Source organism: Peromyscus leucopus, chromosome 22 (genome assembly GCF_004664715.2).
Source record: "Peromyscus leucopus breed LL Stock chromosome 22, UCI_PerLeu_2.1, whole genome shotgun sequence".
NCBI classification, from domain to species: domain Eukaryota; kingdom Metazoa; phylum Chordata; class Mammalia; order Rodentia; family Cricetidae; genus Peromyscus; species Peromyscus leucopus.
In genome coordinates, this window is record NC_051081.1 from 56,015,665 (window position 1) to 56,040,909 (window position 25,245).

The window sequence follows — 25,245 nt, forward strand, 5'->3', positions numbered from 1 at the left end:
AGGCTATGAATCTAGTCCTGTGATAGTGTACTTGCCTAACATGCAGAAGGCTCTGAGAGACAGGGAGGAGGGAGAGGAGGTGGAGGAAGAGGAGGAGGAGGGAAAGAAGGAAGAGGAGGGAGAGAAGGAAAGGAAGGACAAGAAAGAGAAAGAAGAACGGAAGGAGAACACAGGGTTTGAATAATCTAGCTTGATTTTGTTTGTTGTTTTGGTGTTTGGGTTTTTTTACGATTTATTTTTATTTTATGAGCCTAGGTATTTTGTATGCATGAACGTATGTGCACCACATGTATGCAGGGCACCAGGAAGCAGAACAGGGCACTGGATCTCCTGAGTCTGGAGTTATATGCTGTTGTGAGCTGCCATGTGGGTGCTGGGTTTTGAGCCCTGGTCCTCAGGAAGAGCAGACAGTGCTCTTAACCACTGAGCCATCTCTCCAGTCCCTATGCTCCCTTTTTTGAGTAAAATCAGTGGCCCATGAAAGGGCCACACTCACTTGGTCACAGCTGAAGATCTCACCACTGGAGACCTCTGTCACCAAGACACAGACTACTGTTGGGGTAGAGATCTAAACAGTTGTCTCTTATCAACATTCTACAGGAAAATGTCACCGCTCATCATGGCTGCGTGACCACGAAGTGTACAGTGAGCACCCATGATGACTGTGGGAACAGCACTGGGCTCCTGGCCTGGGTGCCTGCTGCCAACCTCTCATGTCTCACAACACCAGGACCAAACAGCATCGTACGCAGGACGCCTCCCGGGCTGGTATTTTTACAATAGTTCTACCTCTGGGCTCCCTGATGGCACATGGGGGAGCCTCAGATGCCCACAAGATACTCCCTGAAAACATTTCTATAAAATGAAGGTGTCTGCTGAGCTGGTGAGGCCATCTTAACTCTAAAATGATTGCTCTCTATGGAAAGCTCTCAAAGTCCTAACTATCAGAGCGAGGCAGAGGGCAGATCTCCATGGAGGATACTTGAAAACCACTCCTAGGAAATCAGAGTTCACCTGCAGAATCTTCATAGCAGAGGGTCAGACACAGACAGAGGACCATGTGCTCTTCTGGTAGCTGGTGCAGCCCGGGGCTCGTGAAGGCCGGAGCAGTCACAACAAGCACCAAGACACAGGTTGGGATGGAGAGATGGAGGCTGGGGCAGCCTTCAGGACCACAGGCCACACTCACCCCTGAGCTCCAGTTTCAACACCACATGGAACAATCTAGGTACAGGAACCCTGTCCTTTTGAGAGGACCAGTGAGATCCAGACACGTGAGATTAAATTCATGCCCCAGGAGCCGTTCCTCTTGGGCCAAGAAAAGCCAAGCCCTTTATGATGTTAATGCATCCATATATTGATTGTGGTTTTAGAAGAACAATCTCAGCCTTTTGGGGGGTCCAGAGCAGCCCCCCCCACACACACACATAAAAAAAAAAAACATTTTTATCAGTTTTCCCTCTTCATTTACTGACATCTGAAAGGTAAACAGATTTTATTCTTTCTTTCTCTTTTCTTTCTTTCTTTCTTTCTTTCTTTTTTTTTCTTTCCTTTTTTGTTTGAATGTCTCATTCTATAGCCCAGGCTGAATTCAAACTCCTGGCAATCCTTCTGCCTCAACCTCCTGCATACTGAGATTCGGGGCATGCACCACCACACTTTATGCAGCTTATGCAGCACTGGGCCTAGAACCCAGGGCTCCATGCACGCTAGGCAAGCACTCTACACATCCCAGGCCTACTCTTGCTATCTGTGTTTGGCACACTGCCGTGCAATGCGGTGGATAAGGTCAGATCCTAGAGCCAACAGAGTTTAGGTGCTGGCTTTCTCACCTAGGAGCAGCCCTGTGCCCCCATTTCCTCAATTATGAATAGACAATGATATGGCCTTTGCAGTTCAGTGTCAGGACCAAGCCGGCAAGGAAGCACTCTTGCAGGCAGGCCGTGTTACAACCATGTCCTAATGCGCTCATCTCTGCAGGAGGCTGTCACCCACCGTCTCATAGACCATCCATGACCGTCTGGATCTTCAGCTGCCCAACACCACACAGCCCCTGCCCTCAGAGGACACCATGCCCAGGAAACCAGAAAAGCTTAAACAGGCATCTCCTCCTGGCTGCAGCTCTCTGAGTGAGGTCCGATGAGCAAGAGGAGGAGACCACTGCAATAGACTTGCAGGCTGGGAGAGCAGGGGGGCGTGTGGTCTCCAAGCACCTGTGTTTCCCCTGGAGCTGCCCCAGATGGTCTACAGCTGCCGCCTTCAACATTATCACGGGTGCTGGGCAAGGTGCTGAGGCCACAGTCCTAGAGTCCCAGCCACAGCTCAGCTGGGCTCTAAGCCCAGACATTCCCCAGTTGTGGGTGCTGTGGAACAAGACAGCTCACACCGCAGGCATCGTGGTGTCTGTGGCACAAAGTGGAGGTCTTCCGGACTGCCAGCCAGGGCCACACCAGCATGCCCCACACAAATGGGCACCGGGGCTCCTTGCAGAGAGCTCGGAAGGGACTCTCCCCAGGTGGAAAGACACCTGTAGAGACACACCCTGAACCGAGAGATAGAGGACATCGGAGGCAGGCGTCACATGAAAGAGGCAGCTGGGAGCAGTGCCAGCTGTTTCAACCCAAGCCTCCCAGAGGAACTTTTGCAAAGAGTGACAGCGTGGACACGGGTGAGTCACGCGGAAGTGTGAGCGAAAACCAGACAGTGTCTTCCAGAGCCTGAGCACATCCCGTGTATGCCAAGGGGCAGCGGAGTGGCGGGACAGCCACACCCTCTCCCCAGCAAGGCCTTTCCAGTGGAGAACTGTGGTCAGGTTTATTCAAATGGGTGCTGTCTACCCCACACATCATCATCAGTGACGCTGGTCATTTTCTTTTCTTTCTCTTTCTTTTTCTTTTTTTTTTTCCAAGACAGGGTTTCTCTGTGTAGTTTGAGTGCCTGTCCCGGATCTCGGGAGGCAGAGTCATTTTCAAATTGTAATGAACCTAGCTCCATCCCAGACTCCTTTTACATCTCATGACCTGCATCGACATGGCTCACTCTTATTTCCAAGGTTGGGAGCCAAGGAGACGAGTGTAGACCAGGGGAATGGAGGACACGTTGGTCAAAGGTGGAAGGGGAGGAAGAGAGAAAGCAGTTCAGAGGCAAGAATGGGCGAGAGAGGAGGAAGAAGAAGGCCTGGGTTCCTGATGGTGCAGAGTTCAGCATGTGCCCAGAACTGCACACACACCATCTCATGTTATCCCCAGAAACCTGAAGCCAGAAGGAGCCTCACTCCTTCCACAGACGGGTTATCCAAAGGGATCTGGGCTAAGTCACAAGAGCAGGTGGCGGGAGGCTCTAGCGGCCTTCCTCTTCCCTCTGCACAAAGCTCCCTGATGAGATTAAGGAACCGGGAAGACGATAAGAAGCTTCTGGACAAAGACACTGGGGAACTGTGTTTGCTCAATAGGACAATGTCCGAATTATACGCACAATAATAAGCCAAAGCATTTGCCAACCGCTGCCGATGACCATTGTTAGAGAACAGAAGGTAGCAAAGGTTGGTGTGGCCAAGAGTCCAGCCAGACAGCACAGGCAACTCTGCAGGGGTCAGCCCCGCCTCCAGCTTGGCAGGAGCCACAGTCAAGCCTTGCCCATCTCTTCATGAGCTCCCTTGCCCTATAACAGGGTGAGAGGAGGGTATGGTTTCTGAAATCCCATAAGTGCAGCTATAATGAGGCATCAGCCATCCATTTTCCTGTGTTCACCTAAAAACTCTTCAATTCCAATGGTCACATACACACAGACACAGACACAAACACACAGCCACACACGCATACACAATACAAGAATTGGGATTTTTTTTAAAGCTTTGAAAAGAGAGAAAGCCTGTTGTCCCTCGGGACAACACTGAGGAACCTGGAGGGCATCATGGTCCTGCTTCCTCTCTTTTCCCGCCACGATGGACAGCAGCCTCAGACCATGAGCCAGTGTACGCTTTCCTTACTTAACACGCTCTCGGAAATTTTGTCGCAGCAGTGAAATGAGCAATTAATTCACTATTAACATATGGCACAGCGTATTATATTATAATCTTTTGATATAAAGGCATCTAGTGTCAAACTACCCTATTAGTCAAGTTTTAAGTATGAGGCGAGGTTCTGATGATTACAGGTGCCATAGACATCTAGGACCTATTCATCTTTTATGACTAAAACTTTGACAAGTACTACCCCCACCACCACCTGCCTGCCCCTCTCCTGACCCCCTGACAAGACCCTCTCTCTACCCCTCCCACCCACGACTCGCCACACCCCTCCTCCACACTGGTTCCCTCTCTTCTCAGCCCCAGGCACCCACCACTCTACTCTCCTCCGAGTTGGACCACATTATCCATTTCCCCAGCTTTACTAAAGCGCCTGGAGACGAATAACGGCGGTGTAAATTTTGCTCTTCCGGACTCCAACGTGGCCACTGTCCTACTCTGCTCGCTACTGCTGCGATAAAGACCATGACCAAAAGCAGCTTGAGGAGGAAAGGATTTATTCGGCTTACACTTCTCCATCATTATCTATCATTGAGGAAAGTCACAGCAGATACTCAAGCAGGATCCTGGAGGCAGGAGCTGACGCAGAGGCCATGGAGGGGCGCTGCTTACTGGCTTGCTCCCTGTGGCTTGCTCAGTCTGCTTTCTTATAGACCCCAGAACCACCGGCCCAGGAACGGCACTGCCCACATCAACCATTAATCAAGAAAACATCCCATAGACTGTTCCTTCTTTCCAGACAGTTCTGGCTTGTGTCAAGAGGAAAAGAGAAAACAAACAAAAAACAACAATCGCCAGCACAACCATTGCACTCCTGGAACTCACTCGCTGTAGCTACGTTAACCTGCACGAGCCCTGGGAAATATCAAGTCAACATGACAAGTCAATAGTCTAGCAGGCAGCACAGACTAGACTTGAGGGTTACAAAGGGTCAGAAACATGAAAATGAGAAGGGGATGTGTTGGTGGAGAGGTGTCAAGGGGATAGGATGGGAAAATCAGGGTAGATACAGTCAAGAAACATTTTTTATATATATGAAATATATATACATATGTATATAATTAATCACAGATTAATACTTCTCTTCAAAGGTCAAATTGCATTCATTAAACATGCACAGCTTTGACATCTCAACATGGCTCAGCCATAAGGTAAAATAACAAGAATTACTATTATGGTAATAATATTAAGCAAGCACCTGATAAATATACACATCAGCACTGTGCGTATGGTTACTTTGGGTCTTTCCTGGGACTGGGGACTCTGCTAAACCTGCAGAGCAGGTGCAAGCCACTGAACCATGAGAATTTTCTTTCTGGCCACAGGTAGCCCGGTGTGACCTTTCATGTACTGTCATGCAAACCAAGTGTATCCAGGTAGAGTTGTGTGCTCTGTGACCTGCTGAGTCCAGATCTGTGAGTTAGAAAAGGATGGTGCAACCTCACACAGACTGTAACAACTTGGATGTATCCCAACATTCCTGTGTTGCAAACTCAATTCCCAATACAACTGTGTTCAGAAGAAGCTTTGAGAAGTCAGCAGGTCGAGGGCACGGAATGGTTCAGTGATCCAGCATTAAGTTTGTCTGTATTTATCCATCCACCCATCTACCTTTGACAAACACAATGTCCGGTGATCCTCCACCATGTCACGATAGTGCAAGGCTCTCCGCAAACCCTTGACCTTGAACTTTCCAATCACATGAACTGTGAGATGAGTTTCTGTTTGTTATAAATCACTCACTTTCTGCCCTCCTACCGGGCAAGGGCCAGCTGGCAAGGGTATGGCGTAGCAGGCAGCCCAGCTCTATGGTGAACAGCCAGCTGTTAGTAAAGGCATAGGTTCTGAGGCCAAAGACCAAGTCCTAACAGGCTCTCTATGGCTGACGGCTCTAGCTAAGGCATCAGCTTGCTCCTTACAACTCTGTAGCAAGCATCCTGGAGAGATCAGGAGCTCTGTCACTAGAGAGCAGGGCTTCTTCAGGGAGGAACTTTACATCTAGAACCAGGAACTCAGTGACAAAAAGGAAAACAAGCGCAGCTCTGCCCCAGGACCTAGAGAAAAGCAGACTCACCATGCATGCTGCAGGGATGGGGCAGACAGCCCAGGGGAGTCCAGGCTGATATCGGAGAAGAAAGTCGCTGTCCTGGCTAGATTTTTGTCAACTTGACACAGTCTAGAGTTATTTAAAAAAAAGGAAATGTAAGTTGAGAAAAATGTCCTCACTAAATTGATCTGTCGACAAGCTCATGTGGAGCATTTTCTTGATTAGTTGATGATTGATAAGGGAGGGCCAAACCCACTGGGGGTGGTGATGCTCCTGGAACCCATGGTCCTGGATGGTGTAAAAAGACAGGTGGAGGGAGCCGTGATGAGCAAGACAGTTATCAGCACTCTTCCATGACCTCTGTTTCAGGTACTGCCTTCAGTTCCTGCCCCAACTTCCCTGAATGGTGGAACATGAGCTGTGAGATGGAATAAACTCTTTCCTCCTCAACTGGCTTTTAGTCCTGGTATTTTATCACACCAACAGAAAAGCAAACTAAAACAGTCTACTGGACAGTGACAGGGCCTATTTAAAAAAAAAATCACCAGGACCATGGACAGCCAGAAGGGAGACCTAGGAACACATTTCTTTAAAGTGGACTCTACCCTTGTCCACATGGATCCTCTTAATGGCCCAGTTTAGAAAGCAGGGGCTCTCGGAACATCAGCCACAGCAGCACTGCCAGAGTCTGCAAAGTGTGGCAGAAACCTGCCCAGCACTGAGGAGGAGACCGCTGTGTAAGTGTGGATAGGGGAAGAGATTGATGTGTAAGTGTGGATGGAGGAGGAGACCACTGTGTAAGTATGCATGGGGGGGGGGATTGATGTGTAAGTGTGGATAGGGGAGGAGATTGATGTGTAAGTGTGGATGGAGAAGGACACCACTCTGCAGAGTGTAGGTGCTGGAGGATGAGGTCATAGGAACTGTAAAAGATGCTGGATCAGAATTCCAGCTAACAGAAATGCTGTAAGAGATTGCTAAATGAGGTAGGGAAGGTTTTCAAACCTGTACGTAGAATATGATCCAGTACGGGCCAAAGGAAACAGAAACCACAGATGGATGTGTAGGCTTGGAGAAAAGAATGGTAGTTTACATTACAAGGTAAGAGCCATGGAGCTGGGGAGGCCGCTCAGTTGGTAAAGTGCTTGCTTGCCTCACAAGCATGAGGACCTAAGTTCATTCTCCTAGAACCCATGTGGGAAATCTGGGCAAGGCAGCATGCAGCTGTAATCCCCATGTTGTGGGGCAGACGACCCAGCCGAATTAGTGAGTCTAACTTCAGTGAGAGATCCTGCACCCAAAACAAGGACAAGGGCTGGAGATGACCCAGCAGTTCTGTTCCCAGCACCCACATTGAGCAGTTCACAACAGCCTCTAACTGCAACTCTGGGGGATCTGATGCCCTCTTCCAGTGTTGGGCATCTACATACACATTCACAAACAAACCACACACACACACACACACACACACACACACACACACACACACACGAAAGAATCTTTGGAAAACAATAACAATAAGGTTGAAAGTGACTAAAGAAGGCACCCAGTGCCAACCTCTGACCACTATACTAGCCCATGTACACACCCATACATGCACACCTGCACATATACAAACACATAAATACACACAAATAAATGAATAATATTTATACCCAGGTGGTGCCATAGCAGGTAAGTCTCTCTCTCTCTCTCTCTCTCTCTCTCTCTCTCTCTCTCTCTCTCTCTCTCTCTCTCTCTCAGATGCATATTATGAACAGATGCCAATCTTAGGATCTAGGAACAATTTGGTGTCATCTTTCAAATCCCATGGAATTGAGTCACAGCTATAGTTGGCAATGCCTTCTATGGTTAGTTATCCCGGCTGTGCCCAGGCATCTTGGGCAGGAACTTATGTTAGTTTGAATATATTTGGCACCCATAAGCTCGTAGGGAGTGGTACTATTAGAAGGTGTGACTTTGTTGGAGTAGGTGTGGCCTTGTTGGAGGAAGTGTGTCACTGTGGGGGCGGGCTTTGGGGTCTCCTATGCTAGAGATACCACTCAGTGTCTCAGTCAACTTCCTATTGCCTTCACAAGATGTGCGAATTTCTACTGCTTCTCCAGCACCATGTCTGCCTGCATGCTACCATGCTCCCCACCATGATGATGATGGAATAAACCTCTGAACTGTAAACCACCACCAAATTAAATGTTTTTCTTTATAAGAGTGGTCATGGTCATGGTGTCTCTTCACAGCAATGGAAACCCTAAGACAGACCTCATCCTCATTTTGTCTACAGTTGGAGGAGATGGATACAAGCTGATGTAGCACCTCTCCCAGGACTCTGTCTCTCTCCCTCCCTCCCTCCCTCCCTCCCTCTCTCCCTCTCTCTCCTCTCTCTCTCTCTCTCTCTCTCTCTCTCTCTCTCTCTCTCTCTCCATGTGAGGAGCCAAGTGTAGGTGAGAAGAAAGGCAAATGATTCCAAGATGAAAAGGGGAACCAACTCCTCCTCCATGTGCCCCCACAATATGGTCCCCCAGAGGTTTGGGGACCCCCAGAATTGAACACATTATGGGATGTTAGCTGGCATCTAGTTACATCACAGAGGTTCTGGTGAGTTACTATAGAGCTCCCAGCGGCCCCCATGAACACGGGTCGCTCTTTCCAGCATCTTCTCAGGATACTCTCTTCCCTTTCTGCTGCTTGCACTCCTAACTACCCCCTCTCCTCCATGCCCTCCCAGCACGTGATCTTCAGTCAACATCACCAGGGGACTCTCTGTTTTACCTCAGAGATGACTGGGTGCAGTGCCGTCTACCCTGAATGCACACAGCGGCTTCCCCACCTTGCCTAACCACCCAAGGCACAAAATAACATCAGCTTGGGAAACGTGAGCCCCAAAGGAGGAAGATGCACCAGTAGAACATTCCAGATGGGGGATGTGGATGCTTACCTTCCACGGCCATCGATTGCAGGCCAGCCATCTTTGCTACTGCTCTATATGCTAACCAGACAACATGTAACCATGGCAACCGCCTCAGCTGCCATCCCTCAGAAAGAGAGAACACCTTTTCAAAGAAATCGACTTAGCAACATGCCACATTAACTTCTGCACTTCCTAACAATCTTCTTGAGACTCTAGGGTCTGATCAGAACCATCCAGAAGTTATTGCCATGGTCAAACACAGCTCCTCCTTCCACCTGCACCCACCTGGCTCTGGGTAAGAGTCCAGGTCCTGGGGTTACCCCAAAGCTTGTATGTTGCAGGGCAGTTACAAATGTCAACTGTTGCCTTTACAATGATGACTAGCTGCTGCTATGGTGTTTCTCATGCATGATCTCACATAATCCCCGGGACAGCCTACTATGACAGGCTGCTCCTACAGTGCCCATGGGGAGCCAAGAGTTGTCCCAAAGCAGCTCCCTCCCCAGTTTCAGCTCCTTCCACTGCAGACTGCCACCCAGTGAAAGGACACACGCAGCCACACTCAGCTTGTACCAGGCTAGCCCCACGCTGAGAGTCTGCCCCCAAAGTGGGATGATTTTCATCCACTTCAGATGCTAGAGAGAAAGCTGCCCTGGAGAGGTGAAGGGCTCTGCCCAGGACACCTCCAGAAGAGGGTGGGGGTGTGAACTGGAGCTGCCCCTCTTGGCAGCACCCTTGGCTGGTGCTCTCACTTCATGTGCATTTGAACCTTGCCCCTGAGCCCCAGGAGGGCCACTCGGGGCCTCTCTGGAGGCCTGACCCAGAAAGAGTCCAATCCCTCTCTCTCCCAACTACCTAGCATCAACACTGTCCCAAGAAAGCAGTGCAGCAGCCAGGCTGTCGATCTCCCCTGAATCCTATGGGAAAACCTTCCTGATCCATCTGTCAGAAGCATTCTCTGACTGCCCTGTGCACAGATCACCCACACATGTCGTGAAGAGACTGATTGGACTGAGGTCTGGGCCAGCGGCTGAACACTATGCCTTCTTGGTCCGCGGTCCTGACTTCAGGAGGAAGAGACCAGACGCTTCTGTGTAGAACAGCCGTGTGGTAGGTGTTTCTTGAGACACCCCAACGTTATTGCAGGCTGCAGGTTAGTGCCCGGTGTGCTGAGGGAAGCTTAGGCAGGGGAGACAGCCAGTGGCTCCAACTCTGACGGACACATCCATACCCATGTCATCTCTTGGAGTCTAAACTCATAGCTGGTTGCAGAAATGTCTTCATAATTTCACATTGCCCTGTGCCTGAGAAAACTGCTAAGTGCCAAATAAATACTGTTGAGCAGAGAAGAGGAGAGGGAGAAAGGGAAAGAGGGAAAAGAGAAGTTTAACTTATAAAACACACTTTCGTCAAGGAAGACAGACAGGATTTATATTTATAAAATGACACAAAGCACACTCTTGTCTAAGACAGGTAACAAAATGAAGACCCACGCCAGCTAGTTAATTGATGGAGAGAACTCAGGCTTGCTTGTGAAGCTCTGTGCCTGTCCATAGCTGCACATGCTTCTTCATAGGACTAGATATGCTTATGAATATCGGAAACATGATATTTTAGAGGCAGTGAAAGCTAGTTTAATGTGCCAACGTAGCTTGCCCAAGGTACCCAGATATTTGGTCAGATGTTATTCTGGGTGTTTTGTGAGTGTTTCTAAGTGAGATACGGATGTAAGTGAGTAGAGCCCACATAGAGCAGATTGCCCTATCACAAGGGTGGATCTCTTCCAGCCAGCTGAAGGCCAAGACAGAGCAGCCCAGATTCCCTGAACCTCAGGGCTGGAACTGTGGCCTCAACCTGCTCTGGTCTCCATCACTTGGGATGTACCAGTCTACACACACACACACACACACACACCACACACACACACACACACGTACTGGAGGAGATGACGCCATGCATACCGGGGTTTAACCAGAGCATAGAACATGGACTCCAGCAGAGAATGAACACACAACAGGCTGATGAGTAGTGGAGTAGAAATATATCTGCCCAGGGAAACCTACGCTACGCCTACAAATTCTATCAAACTACCACATGCTTCAGCACTGCTGGAACTTCATCTCCCAGACACCCATCCAGAGCGACCATCAAACTACAGTGTATATAAACACTTGTTAGAACCGCGTCTCCCAGGTCTCCATCTAAAGACTGGTTCCGAAAGTTCACTGGATCCACATCTAACCCTCCACTGCCAGCCTCAAATGAGTCTCACACCCACCATCCATATATCACACAACACGTTTTGGAGGAGGAGGGGGAGGAAGAGGAGGAGGAAGGGGATACAAAGAGAGCCAAGGACAAGGAAAGGGAAAGAGAAAGAGAGGTAAGGAAGGCTTGGGTGGGCAATAAGAATGAGGAGGTGAGACTCACCAGCCCTCTGGGAAACAGCACTAGCTGGCCCACGCCCTAGCTGTCTACCCCAAGCCAGGCTCCCTGCAGCCGCTGCTTTAACCCACAGAGGAGCTACTGCAGCCTCAGACCAGTGCACCCCTGCGCCCCTTCCATCCACATCGCTGCTCCCGTGGCTCTTACCACCAGCCCAGCTCCGGCTTTGCCTGTGGGTGTCCCCTGTCTACTGTCACCCTGGGGCCATGTTGTCATGCCCTAGCTTTCCGCATGCTGCCTGCCTCTGTTATCTAGCCTTCTAAAGTCTTTCTGGGTGCCGCCCACCACGGCCTATGTCCCTCCTGCAGACGTGAGACAGTCCACTGCACACCCTGGGCCATCGCTTCACAGAGGAGGCTCAAGGCAAGAGTGAACACTTCGGATGCAGAACGGGGGTCTGGCCTCCGTGGTGCCTTCACACATCCTAGGGATTACGAGGAGGACAAGATGAGATCATCTGGCCTCTTCCTGGATGAAAGAAGAAAAGGTGGAGATGGTGTTACAGAGTGCACCCAGTGAAAACTACCCTCCTCTGGCCAGGCAAGTGAGTCCCTTCGGCTGTGAGCTCATTCTCCTTGAGTCCTCTAGAGAGACAGGGCCCAGCCCTTTGCCACCTCAACTTAAGATAGTCCATGAGGCCAGGTGGTGATGGCAGCGGCAGCAAATGCCTTTAATCCCAGCACTCGGGAGGCAGAGGCAGGGGGATCTCTGTGAGTTCGAGGCCAGCCTGGTCTACAGAGTGAGATCCAGGACAGGCACCAAAACTACACAGAGAAACCCTGTCTCGAAAACAAACAAACAAAGATAGCCCATGAGGCAGCTACTTGCAAAGAGCATCCTAGAAGACTGATTACTATTTAGAGAAAGTCACAACAGAAACAAGTAAATAAATAAAAGCAAAAAAACACCCAGAAGCTACATTTGAATATTTCCCAAGGAAATTCAAAGCCAGACCAGAAAGATCCCAGGACGAGAGCCAACTGCAATGCTCTGCACGCCAGGTTTAAATGACCACAGATCTTATGACGGCCTCTCGGCGTCACTCCCTAAGAGGGCATTGGCAACAGAGTAGAGCCCAGGGTGGACAGCAGACAGGGTTCAATGTGTCTTCTTTTTTTTTTTTTTTTTTTTTGTTTTGTTGTTTTGTTTTTTTCGAGGGTTTTCTGTTAGCTTTGCGCTTTCTGAACTCACTTGGTAGCCCAGGCTGGCCTCGAACTCACAGAGATCCGCCTGGCTCTGCTTCCCGAGTGCTGGGATTAAAGGCGTGCGCCACCAACGCCCGGCTCAATGTGTCTTCTTTTTACTCAACAAGATCTGAGTGCGAAGTTCCACTCACACCTAAGGTGATTCACCCTATCTGGGACACACAGTGTTCAGGGGTGACCCGCAGGGTGGAGGAGAGGAGATCGCACACAGGAAAGAACGGCGTTGTGACCTGGGGAAGGGCAGTGAGACAGACCTGACCTGCAGGTGGAGAAGAGCAGGGCCACGTGCAGGAATGAATGACATGTTTTGTAGAGAACAGTGTCGGGCACAGGCCTGACCTGGGGGCGAGGTGCCGGCGGCATCCAAACATTGTCCAGCAGAGGCACGATCCGTCCCCCATCTTGAGTCCCCTTCGTAAGTCCTTCGAGCACAGACTTCTTCCTCGTCAGCCCCCCCAGAGTAAATCACAACTGCTTCCTCACTTCACACCCCGAAAGCTGACAACATGGGGGTCCTCCTGAGGACCCTGAGCCTACCCTAGCCTGTAAGAGCTAGGTCATGGTAGCCTACAGGGCTTGGGAACTTTGGGTCAGGTACAAAGGCCAAATCAACCTGCCAACTAGCTGCAGGACACTCAGGTCTGGCTCCGCTTGACGCCGTGACAACTTGCACACATAGCCGTGGACATCGGCTGCCAGCAGGCACACTACGAGACAAATGTCTTCTCATCACCAAACAGTGACTTGGCACCTGCTTAGAAGCACATTCTTCTTTTCTTTTCTTTTTTTCCCTTTCTTTCTTTCTTTTTTTAAATTTGGTTTTGTTGAGACAAGGTCTCATACAGCCCAGACTATGTAGCCAAGGATGACCTTGAACTCCTGATCCTCCTGCCTCTTAACTCCCAAGCAGTAGAATTACAAGCATTTATCACCACAGCTGAGGTCCTCACTGCTGGAGATGGAATTCAGGGTTCCATGCATTCTACCTACTGAGCCACACCCCCAGCTCAAAAGCACATGTCATTAAGCTACGCAAGCCCTGGATTGGTAGCTCTAGATTCAGACAGACCCGAGGGGAACTTGCTGGTGACTGAGACCTGGACCCTCGTAGGTCCACAGGGCAGCCATAAACAAGTTTGAACAAAGTGGCCATCGAGGAAAAGTATTCCTATTCTCCCCTTTTGCGTCTCCTTTGCTACGTTATTCACCCCACTTTTAACCAGCGATAACTCATATATTTTATACTTGTATAACCCACCTCGGCAGGCGCACGGTGGTGCACGGCTTTGTGAGTTCCAGGGCAGCGGGGCTATGCGGTGAGACCCTGTCTCCAAATAATAACAAAAGTAATGTCTCTGAATTTCTATCTCCAACAAGAGGATATAAGAAAACTGAAATGTAACAACAGACGTAAACGAAGAGCTGTCAGTCATCCCTCACAAAGGAGAGGACCGGGGTCCAGGGAGAGGCTTCTGCCTATCTCTGAAGCATTCCTCGTGGCTCCAAGCAGGACTGGAAGGGAATGAGCAGTGTGGGAACATACTTCATGGTGCTGCTTACGCAACCTTGTGGTGGACTTCACAGGGTTTCAATCCTGGGTGTTTAGAAGTACTTCTAGAGAACCCACAGCAGCATTTCCTAGGAACCTCAAACTTGCCCATAAAATCAAAGGGCACCTTTCAAAGCCCCACTGGGGCCAGTTCTGGATGGAGGAGACTCAGAAACCATGCACTTTCTTGGAAACTTCACCAAGGGAAGAAGTCATGAGTGCACGCGAAGCCTGGACCGCCCGTCCTGTGACAGCGGCTGTCCCGTGATGACAGACTCTCACATCCCTAGGGCAGCTTCCCCACAGTGTCCACTCACAGCCTCCCTCACCTCCCCAGGAGGCTCCTCAGCCACCTGCAGCCTCAACTGTGTGAGACCGACTCCCTGACATCTGCCCTCTGCCGCATGCAGCCCCTCCCTGCCCTGTGCCCCGGAGCACTGCCCAAGTCTTTCCACTCCAGCCTGAGGCCCTCCTGGAGATCCATGCTAGCCAGGCAGCACTCTCCGCAGCCTCCTAATGGCCTTCCTGGAGGTACGAACAGGACAGGCACAAGGTAAGCAAATGTTTGATGAACAAACATACCGTCTTGATTTCTTTCCTCTGAAGCCCTCGGCTCACCCAAGCACACAGCCTGTGGCAAGGCAAAGCCCCCAGGACTCTGGCAAGCTTGCAGATTGGCAACCATCTGCCTCTAGTTAGGTACTGTCACGTCTCTCATCCTGACTCCCACCGTGCCTTCTTCTCCCCTAATCCAAACAGAACCCGTGCTGTGAGTCTTCGCTTCCACGCCCTTTTCTCTAGGTCGCCTGTCTGGATGCACTACTCATTCAGAACATGTATCCTGAGTGTCTGCCACTGCTCTGGTATTTGGTGGCCCAGGCAGAAGTAGAGAACAAGACGGATGTGGTGGTCATCTGTGTTCTTACCACAGCATCTGGCTCCTGGTTCCTTGTCAGTTAAAAGAATGATAAGCATGCTTTCTGTGTTCGAGAATTCTGTGCTCGTTCAGTGGGCTGCCTCCTGGGGGATGTGCCGAGCAAGGAGCAGAAGACTGCCTGAGCTGGGCCACTATAATTCTTCTATTCTCGTTGATCTGTTCCTTTTTTTTTTAATTTTTGACAGTCACATACACACACACACACACACACACTCACACTCACACACTCACACACACTCACACACTCACACACACTCACACACTCACTCACACACACTCACACACTCACACACACTCACACACTCACTCACACACACTCACACACACTCACTCACACACTCACACACTCACACACACTCACACACACACTCACACACACTCACACACTCACACACTCATTCACACACACTCACACACACACACACATACACACACATACACACTCACACACTCACACACACTCACTCACACTCACACACACTCACACACACATACACACTCACACACTCACACACTCATACACTCACACACACTCACTCACACACACATACACACTCACACACACTCACACACACTCACACTCACACACTCACACACTCACACACTCACACACTCACACACACTTACACACTCTCACACACTCACACACTCACACACACTCACACACATACACACACACTCACACACACTCACACTCACACACTCACACACACTCACACACTCACACACTCACACACACTCACACTCACACTCACACACACATATGTATATAATGTGTTGTGATTACATTAGCCCCTCATTACCATCTGGCACCTCCCTTTCTTTCCCTTGGATCCCTTTCTCCTCACCTCACCCCCCAATGGCTACACCATTAGAGAAAAAGACCCCACACACCCCCAGTAATCATTAATAGTCATCGGCTCTTTGGGGAGGGATGGACCCCCCCTGGACGCATCCTTTATCCATGGTGGAATCGTATGAAGGGATCCATAGCTACTGTGTGTTGAGGGTCTCAATGGCAATGTTTCATGACCTTCTTCTCCATCCTCCGGCTCTTCAATCCTTTCTACCCGCTCTTCAGCGATGTTTCCTGAACCTCCAGGCGGTGGAAGTGATACAGATGCCCTGTTGAATTCTTAACTGCAACCTGGCAGGCACCATCCCAGGCCCTTCATCCTCCTTGCTTATTTGAACCCCGCCCTCAGACTCTGAGAAAGCATTTTCGCCTTTGTGTTCAGACGACACAAAGGAACTAGCTTGGCTTTCCCAAGGCCATTCTGGTCACGACTGGCTTTAGACCCAGGACTCCTGACCCCACCTCACGCGCGCGCGCTCTGCCTTTGCAGGTTAGTTTTTGGGGATCCCATGTCTCGTGCATAAGCTGGGCATTCTGTCTCTGGTAAGTAGCAGCCCTGCCAGGTACCGAGACGTAACAAGAGGACAGCCCTGGAAAGAGACTCGGTCCACTGGGTTTGGGAATGACAGTCTCCTTGGAGGTGGGGGAGGGGGAGGCTGGACAGAAAAGCCCCAGGTGATGTAAATGGAAATTCTAACCCACAGGCTGCACCTGGTGTTTTTGTTGAAGGGAATTGTGTGTGAGGCTTGTACCGGCACTGGTTCCCCAGCCACGGTCATGGGTGGCCTGGAGGAGCTGCCACGCACCTCACGGAATGGCCACTCTTGTCCCAGCCTAGGTCTTCTGTGATAGCACTATTTAAATCTGTTCCTGGGGTGCCTTGGAAAGCACCTGGGCTCACCCTTGACCTCAGTTCAGAGCCATACGGCACCACCCATTCTCCCCAGGGGTTTCCTTGTACCCTGTATCTCCTGCCAGAGTCAGGGTGCTCTCCCCATGGCTCCTGGGACCGGAAAGGGAGACTCAAGGCTACTTGTCCAGGCTCGGGACCACAAGGTCATTTCCCACAGTCTCTTCTCCAGAAACCCATGTTCGTCTTACCTGGAGCCTGAGCATCTGGTTCGTCCCATGACCAACATGTAAGGAGTACAGCCCCAGACACAGACATCACAACTTCTGAAGGCATGACTCAAAGATTCCAGGGCCTTGTGCAAGGTCACAGGGAACTAGAAGAACAGGACTCAGGGTTGTCCCAAGTCCAAGCCTCCGCACTCTGTCCAAGCCTTACTGCATACAACTGCAGCTGCAGCTTCGGAGAAAGCAACCTGACCATGTGACCAGGCACTGGCTGTCCTCTAGGGCAAGGCACAAGCCGGAGCCCTGGGGAAACCCCAAGTGTTCAGAAGGCGAGGTCCTTGGCCTTGAATTATAGCAGAGAGACAGAGCTGATACAACTGTGTGCCAATGACCCTGGTCAAAGCCTCATCTCAGCGGAGCTGGCCCCAGCTGCATAGACAGACCGCTGAATGTCAAGGACCCCACCTGATGCCAGCGTGAGCTAACAGGAGATGACTTGTGTCGATGAACAGCAAGTGTTATAAGGTGGCCAGTCTGGCCCACACCCAGGGAGGTTCTAGAACCCATCAGGGGTGGTGCCTGGAGCCTCCTCGTCTGACTTGGGCACATTTTGGAAGATGCACACCAAAGCAGCCTGAGTAAAGCCTCTGCCTGTCTAGAGGAAGGTCCCTGAGGCACTCTCCCATGGATGGGCCAGTTGCCTGCAGGGCTTGAGTGCCAAACCATATCCCTAACATCAGGAAAGGCAGAGTCAGTCTCCAAAATAGAGTTCTACTTGGGCATGGTTCTCACACCTACAGTGTGTTCGCCTAGACTGACAGTTCACCCGCCTGTCTGTCTGAGTCCTCCTTGACTGATACCTTTGGGGAAACCATAAAGCATCACCAACTCTTCGGGGCTCAACCTGTGGCCCATGAGAACCAATATGCGACTGAACTCAGTTCAGCTCAGGCAAGCATCAGAGACAACTCCCTACCTCCCCCTCTCCTCTTGGGGTCTTGGGACACCTCTACCGTGAGCACCCCGCCTCTGCAGTCCTGGTTCAAATCATCCTGGGGTGCGAAGGACACAGCTCCCCCACCAACAGTGACGCTGCACTCAGAGGGCAGGTCCAACTGGGGCTCTGACACCACCCTGCATCCTTGGGCAGACGGCCAAGAGCTTCACCCACAGAGGAAGTGGCCTGTAACACAACAGCAAGGGCAGAACCGAGGCGGGAGGCTATTTTTATCTTCCCAGGGATCCGCAGCTGGGACCCCAGCAGTCACAGGGCATCCTGAGCTCGGAGCTCATCTCTCTCCAGTCCTGTACCCTGTCATCCCTGACCTCCCCCAGCCCTCCCCAGGGAGCTAAGAAAGTAGATCAGGCCCAATGGACACATCATCCTGCCATCTCCACGGGGCAAACTAATTAGTCACCAAATATTCCACATCGGTAATTGCTACCTGGGTTAACAAAGGCAGACAGCAGTAAGAAAACAGCAGTGGACCATTCCTGAGAGCTCATGCCCCCCCCCAACCATGCATTTCTGGATGTACCAGAGGTGGGTGGCAGGTCCCCCACACACACATACTGGTGGCCAGTGAGACTGAGGAGCAGGACAACCAGGGGCAGCCCCACACCTGGGTCAAACCCCTCTGCCATAGGGTCACCTTTTTCTCCTTTGGTACACAAGTATACACATGTGCACAAACATGTATGCAAACTTGTGTATGTGTTCATGCACACCACACGCCAATGCATCTCTGCGCATAGCTCACACATGCACACACACCACATGGGTAAGTTTGTGTACACTGTATATGCACATCACACGTGCACAGCCACCCACCTAACTCACTTACATAGTTACGTTTCAAACACACACACCACACACATCACACATACCACACATACACACCACACACACACCACACACACCACACACACACCACATCACACATACCACACATACATACCAGTACACACACACACATACACACACCAAACACACCACACACACCACAAACATCACACATACCACACATACACACCACACACACACATACACACCACACACACACATATATACCACACACCACAAACATCACACATACCACACACACACACACACACACACATACCACACACACACACACCACAAACATCACACATAACACACACACACACACACACAGGTTCCAAGGAGAATAATGCTCACCCAGGATTTCCACGAAGCCAATAAAGATTTCCCAGCTCTAATACGGGGTGTGTGTAACAAAAAGAACATGGTAGGCTGTAGGGAGAAAGGGGAGGAAAGAAAGTAAACTGAAAAAGAAGAAGACGGGCATAGGAAGACTAGGAAAGATACCTGATCTCTGCCCTACCCGCCTGGGGCCCAAGGACTTCAAAGAGTCCCCAGAAAGTTCCTAAGCCCCAGCCAAGCCATTGACTTGCTGTGTGACCTGAGACCAGCCATGTGGCTTCTCTGGGCCCGACACGTGCAAATACAAATAGTTGGGTTGTTCAGTGTGGCCATTTGAACAATTCTGAGGCCATGTCCTTTAAGAGGTTTCAGTTTGAATCTGTGGCCGCCGCCACCACCCTGCCTAGCTAGCCCTGCTTTCCATCCTCCCAACACTCCTTCGCAGCAGGACATCAACACTCCCACCCCCACAGGGCAGACGCACTGAGTAACCTCCTCTGGCTGCAGCTCTCTGGAGGCATCCAAGGTTATCGGCAGCTTGGCCCAGAGGAATTCAACTACTGAAATGACCATCAACCCCACGTAGGAAACCCCGGAGCTGTGTCCAGATGCACTGCCATGTAACGACGGCCTCTGCCGAGACTCTGACACAGAATGGGCCTCCCCACCTGTGCAGAGGGCTGCTGGTACTTCTGCAGTGACAGAGGAGTAATTTCCCCAAACATCTGAATCCTCACGTGTCACACTGAAACCCCCAGGAGGACTGTCTTGTATGCTTTGTCTGGGCTTCCCCAGACACGGCTGGTAGAAATGGGCCAAAACACGTGCATGTTGTATAAACCTGACCCTATATGCATTAATGCTGATACACTGCATTCAGGGATCTTGTTTGCATCAAAACAAAATCTGAAATGTGCCAGTTACCGACTAGGTGACCTCTGAGACAGACTAGAGGGGGAAAAAAAACACTTTCCCCAACCCAGTATTGCTCTGGAGTGTTTCAAAAGGGACAGAGTAGAGAGGAAACACCCTAGATGACCCCTCGAGGCCTCCTGGGAGTGACTTTGAGAGCTGGGTGACAGCCAGAAGAAGCTGAGCCGGGGAAAACATAGGGTGGGAGAAGAAGATGTCTGTGTCCTGCCGCAAGGCCCAGAGCCCTTCCCTCCAGGGCCAGGTCCCTGAGGAGGACCCTGTGTATCCTCATCCCCCACAGCTGGGTATCTCCTCCCCTAGAGAGATCTCCATACGCCAGATGGGAAGAACAAACGCTGTAGCATTGGCCATGAAAGCTGGTGAGACGGGGCTTGTAGGGTTCCGCAAGGGCCATTGTCCTCATTTCGTGCCCCTTTCCTCGTAGGTGGCACAGAATACTTCCTCCCAGAAGCAAAATGGAATCAGGTCCTCACCCTTTCCCACCTCCCCACACTGGTCCCTTAAGGCATGCCGGCAGAGGAAGGGGTGGCCGGCCTCACGCCTTTGTCACTCAAAGAAGCTTCTAATGACCCCACAGCATCTGTCGATGTCTCAACATCTGACGGGTAGTTACAAAAAAATTCGATAAGCCCAGAACTAGGAGACAGCCTCCTTGGGGTGATCTTAAATGATCCCCATGGGGTTTACGAAGTCAAGTGATGAACCCCTTTGCTTAAGGGGTCAGAACTCAGATGGATCACAGGAGGACTCTGAAGGGTTGGTCCAAGGGTGCACAGGGCAGTGGACCTCATACATCCAACTGCAGTAGTGCCCAAACACTAACCACTGCACACAGCCCCAGGACCCACAGCTGACTTCCATAGACTGACAGATCAGTGACATCAGCCACACTTGGCTCAGTGTCCTCAGTCACAGGAAGCAGCTCCTTCCCCATGGCTGTGGGGGTGGGGAACAGGGCCGAGTGCAGTCAGAGATCCAGTCATGAAAGGATGGAGTGGTTGACACTGTCCACGGGTTGCCCCGGTCTCAGGGGGATGTCACGAAGGTCAGAATGAGCCCTATGACCCTCACCAGCCAGAACCCCCAAACGGGAAAAGAAGTTGTTCAGAATCGCAATGGTCCATGGAAGCCTTGACTTGCCCTCCAGGCCTCTTATCCAGCCCCCATCTGCCCTCCTTCCCTATCTGGGCTTCCCCAGCTAACTAGGGAACACTCTTTGTCTCCCCCAGGCTGTACTTGGAAATTTGAGGTGTCCCCTCTGGCCCATCAAAGACAGCATGTGTCCTGCCTGTGGACAGTGGAGGAGGTCCATGCTCTCGGCAGGACACGCTCCACGAAGCTGGCTTTGATCGGAGACGCACTGGCCTTCCAGCCCCATGCCCCATGTCCATGTCCCACGTAGGTGCAATGGCTCCGCTGTGGCAGGCAGGTGGCAGCTGAAAACTGCAGCCTTGATGTGTGCCCCTTTCCCACTGCTCCAAGCCCTGCACCTCCAGGAGCCGCAGCCCATGTGATTCCAGGTGAACGGGTTAACCGCTTTAATTTTAGAAGCAACCTCAAACAATGCAATGGCGGAGCAGACACTGGCTGTGCGTCTCACGACTCACACTCCCTACACACAGGGACAGCAATATTTTTAGGCTCTATTCAAGTAACCCGCCCCGCCTGCAGATGAAATATTAATTAAAGGTTACACTTTCAACCCTCAGAAAATGATTACACAAGATAGCAATTATATTTTCTGTATATTAAAACTGCACCTTGCTGTGCACAGAAATTAATAACTGCAAACCCAGTTGTTACAATGGCACCATCAAAGCTGGAAGGGGGCGTGCCCGAGAGGGGAGAACAGACCCACAAAGAAAGTGGGTGACTTCAAAGAGCAGAATCCCACATTCAGAGCTGGGACTGCTTCTCAAGGTCATTAACGATTCAGGAGTGGCCCAGTTACAGAGCACACGGGGAAACAGAATTTAGAACAGGGTGCAGCTACTGCTTAGATTCTGGTGGCTACACTGTCTGCAGCCTGGAATCCCAGGGGCAGCGAAGCAGTTCTTTGAGCCTCTTCCAGGGACTTTAAGACTCAAGATAACCAGCGATTAGGAGTTTGGAAGGCCAGCAGTTCAGAGCTTCCTAGTTCTCCCACTCCAAGGGACAGAGGACAGCAGATAGTCGAGAAAGCAGCAACGATGGCATCTGCCCTAGTCCAGCACCTGCCACATCCTCCTCCGGGAAGCAGGAATTCTTATCTTCATTTTGTAGGTAAAAGCTAAGAGCCAAAGGCTTTAAATGACTTGCCCACTGTGACACAGGAAACGTCAGAATCGGGATCCAAACCAATTGTCCCCCAAGTCCCTAAGTGCCGGGATGGTAAGTTTGCTCAGGGTGGCATTCCCACGAGCCACCGAGCATCATGACCAGCACTAGTATGTGAATGAATGAACGAACAACCGAATCAATCATCCGTGCTTGGGAGGTCAAACTGTACAAACCAGCAAAGTAGATTTTTTTTTTTTAATTGCTCTGATTTTTGATGAGTCTGGCATTCCAGGCGATATGGTGCGTTGGGGAGGAGGTAGGTCGGGGAGGAACAGGCATGCCCTTTGCATACATCAGACCATTATCAGCACCACCCCCAGCCCATGGCCTCATAGTTTTCCCCTTAGAGAACTTGTCAAACACTCTCCACAAGACAGACTATGACCGGTGACATGTGTCATGAAACAATTATGGATGATTTGATTCTGGGACAACGGGAAAATCAGACACATTCTACAATGCTCCCTAGAGAAGCCCTTAGTGACCATATCAAATCTCACCCTGACCGTGAGCAGAGGTCCTGTGACCCTCTCTGCCCTTCAAGTCTGAGAATTGGTCACACAAGAGAACCCTTCTATCCCTTCATGGAAGACAAGCATTCAGGTCACAAAGGGGGTGGATCCATGGGGGATTGTGTGGCTCTGCTGGCGTCTCCAAACACTGTGACCTAGAGGGACGGCGAAATGTGAGGGAGAATTTGCCTCCTAGAGACGGAAAGAGTGGGGCTGCCCTAAGGTCACCCAGCTAGGGCCCCTCTGGAGGAAGAGCAGAGTGCCCACCCCCGCTCCCAGGCCCAAGCCAGCTTCTGAGAAGACAGGGCCCAGCCTAGATGAATGGATTCTTCTGAGAACTCTGGTGGATGACCCTACAGCCAAGTCAATGATCTGTGACCTGGAAGACAAAGGGGCTGGGAGGGGGCTATTGAGAGGCATCCAGGGAATCCAGTAGCTCCTAAGCAAAGGGTGCCGCTCAGACATAGTTCCTGGACACAGCCTGGCAGAGCTCCAGAAACCCATTGCCCTCACCACCCATGCTGATGAGGTAGTTGTCTGGCAGCAGCCATCTGCCTCCCCGGCGTCCAGCAGGGCCAACACTCATCTAAGGGCTGGACGCGGACATGGAAAAGTTGGAAGCTGAGCGCAGGGACACATGAGGGTCACAGGTTCTTGGAAGGCTAGGACCCAAGAATCCCTTGAGTCCAGAAATCCAAAGCACTGAGACCCCATCTCAAATACAAATTAAAACCTCCCAGGCCTCACCCTTGAGGATCACGCGGCTTACAGGGAGAGCAGACCCGTGAATAGTGGCCCCAGTGTACACTGTGCAGAAACCCGGGCCAACCAGTTTGTGGGAGACAGAGCTTGATGAATTTTCCTGGACCCCTTAACAGTGGCCTCCTCAGAGGGAATGTCCCTGAGGCACCTTCCAATCCAGTCCTACAGAACCGTTTTTTATCAGATTGCCCTCTGTGGTAAGGACAGCCTGACAGGAAGCCTGGATAACACCAAGGCCATGGGCACCGTGGGAAGGGACGGCAGAGGGAGGAAAGGGTTGGAGTGCCTTGGCAGCCAGGGAGCAGCCACAGAACACAGAACTGGGGCAGGGCACTTGGCCCTGGGACTGATTCAAGACTTAACAAGCATGTGGCGTGGGGCGGGGGGGGGGGGGGGGGTCCTTGCATTTTCACAGCCAGCCCAGGCCCCAGGGCCTCAACCCCTTGGGTGCTTGGCAGTGAGTCTGCATCAGGCTGAAGACCGTCACCACCCCCCATTGCAGCCATCACGTGACTAGAACCCCACAGAAGGTTCCAGACCAGAGAGGTGGCCCTCTGGGGAATCTTTGAGTTTCACAGAAATTAAGCCCCTATGGAGGGGACCAAGATGGAAGATCTGATACACCGTGACTTTGTAACGGTTTCTTTAAACATTTCACATCTTGCTTTTAAGTAGGGACACCAAACTGCCCAGATCAAGGCCCCATGGTTCTCAAATCCTACATCCTTCAGCAAAGGAGTCCCAAAGCCTCTTAGTCTTCTGATTCCACATTCATTTGCCTGGCTCGGTCTCGGTGGGCACACGAATCACAGAACCCAGTGAGCAGGCAGCTACCCTAAATGCCAAGGCCTGTTTCCCTCACCCCCAACATCCAGATGCCTCCCTACTAAGCTAAGGCCACTTCTGGGAGGTGGCAAAGCCTAAGGCACGGCAGCATGGGTGGAGGAGGAACAGGCAAGGTCAGAGACACCACAGGCAGCTACAAGATGCTGGCCCAGGTCACGGCAACCCGGCAACTCCGCTTTTAGCCCCAACAAAGGCTCCACTCCAGAGTTCCTTAGGAAGTTCTCCCAGAGTCACTCATGGGGCCTTTGTGACTTGCTTTAGGGTCAACCCTGAGTGGTGGGAAGACAGAAGTGACAACGGCCTCACAGAGAGGAGAGTAGGGACTGGCAAGCTCCAGCTGAGAGACTCAAGCCAGGGCAGGGTTCCTGGCACTGAGCCTTCCTGTCCCTGGGACTGGCCTCCCGCAGTGAGTGCTGCAGGTCTCCGGCTGGGAACAGGTAATTCTGGTGCAGCCCAGGCCCTGACCAGAACCACAGGGGCTCACACAGGGAGTGGCTTACAGACTTCCAGAATAACACTGAATTCTAAGAGCTGCATACTAAGAGCTGGGTCCTCCTTCCTCCTTCCAGAAAACTGAGACCACTTCCCGGGACACTGAGTATGTGGGAGACTGAGCAAGGGCCGGCTGCTCCTCACA

The 25,245-nt window shown here is 51.2% G+C and overlaps 1 long non-coding RNA gene across 1 annotated transcript in view; it reads right to left on the bottom strand.

The window, feature by feature from the left end:
* The window catches only part of LOC119086482, a 40,355-nt gene extending 23,084 nt beyond the window's left edge, over positions 1-17,271 (bottom strand). The window contains exon 1 of the long non-coding RNA XR_005089775.1: positions 17,076-17,271. This is a non-coding gene — a long non-coding RNA (uncharacterized LOC119086482). The remainder of the gene's footprint in view (positions 1-17,075) is intronic.
* Positions 17,272-25,245: the final 7,974 nt, after the last annotated feature.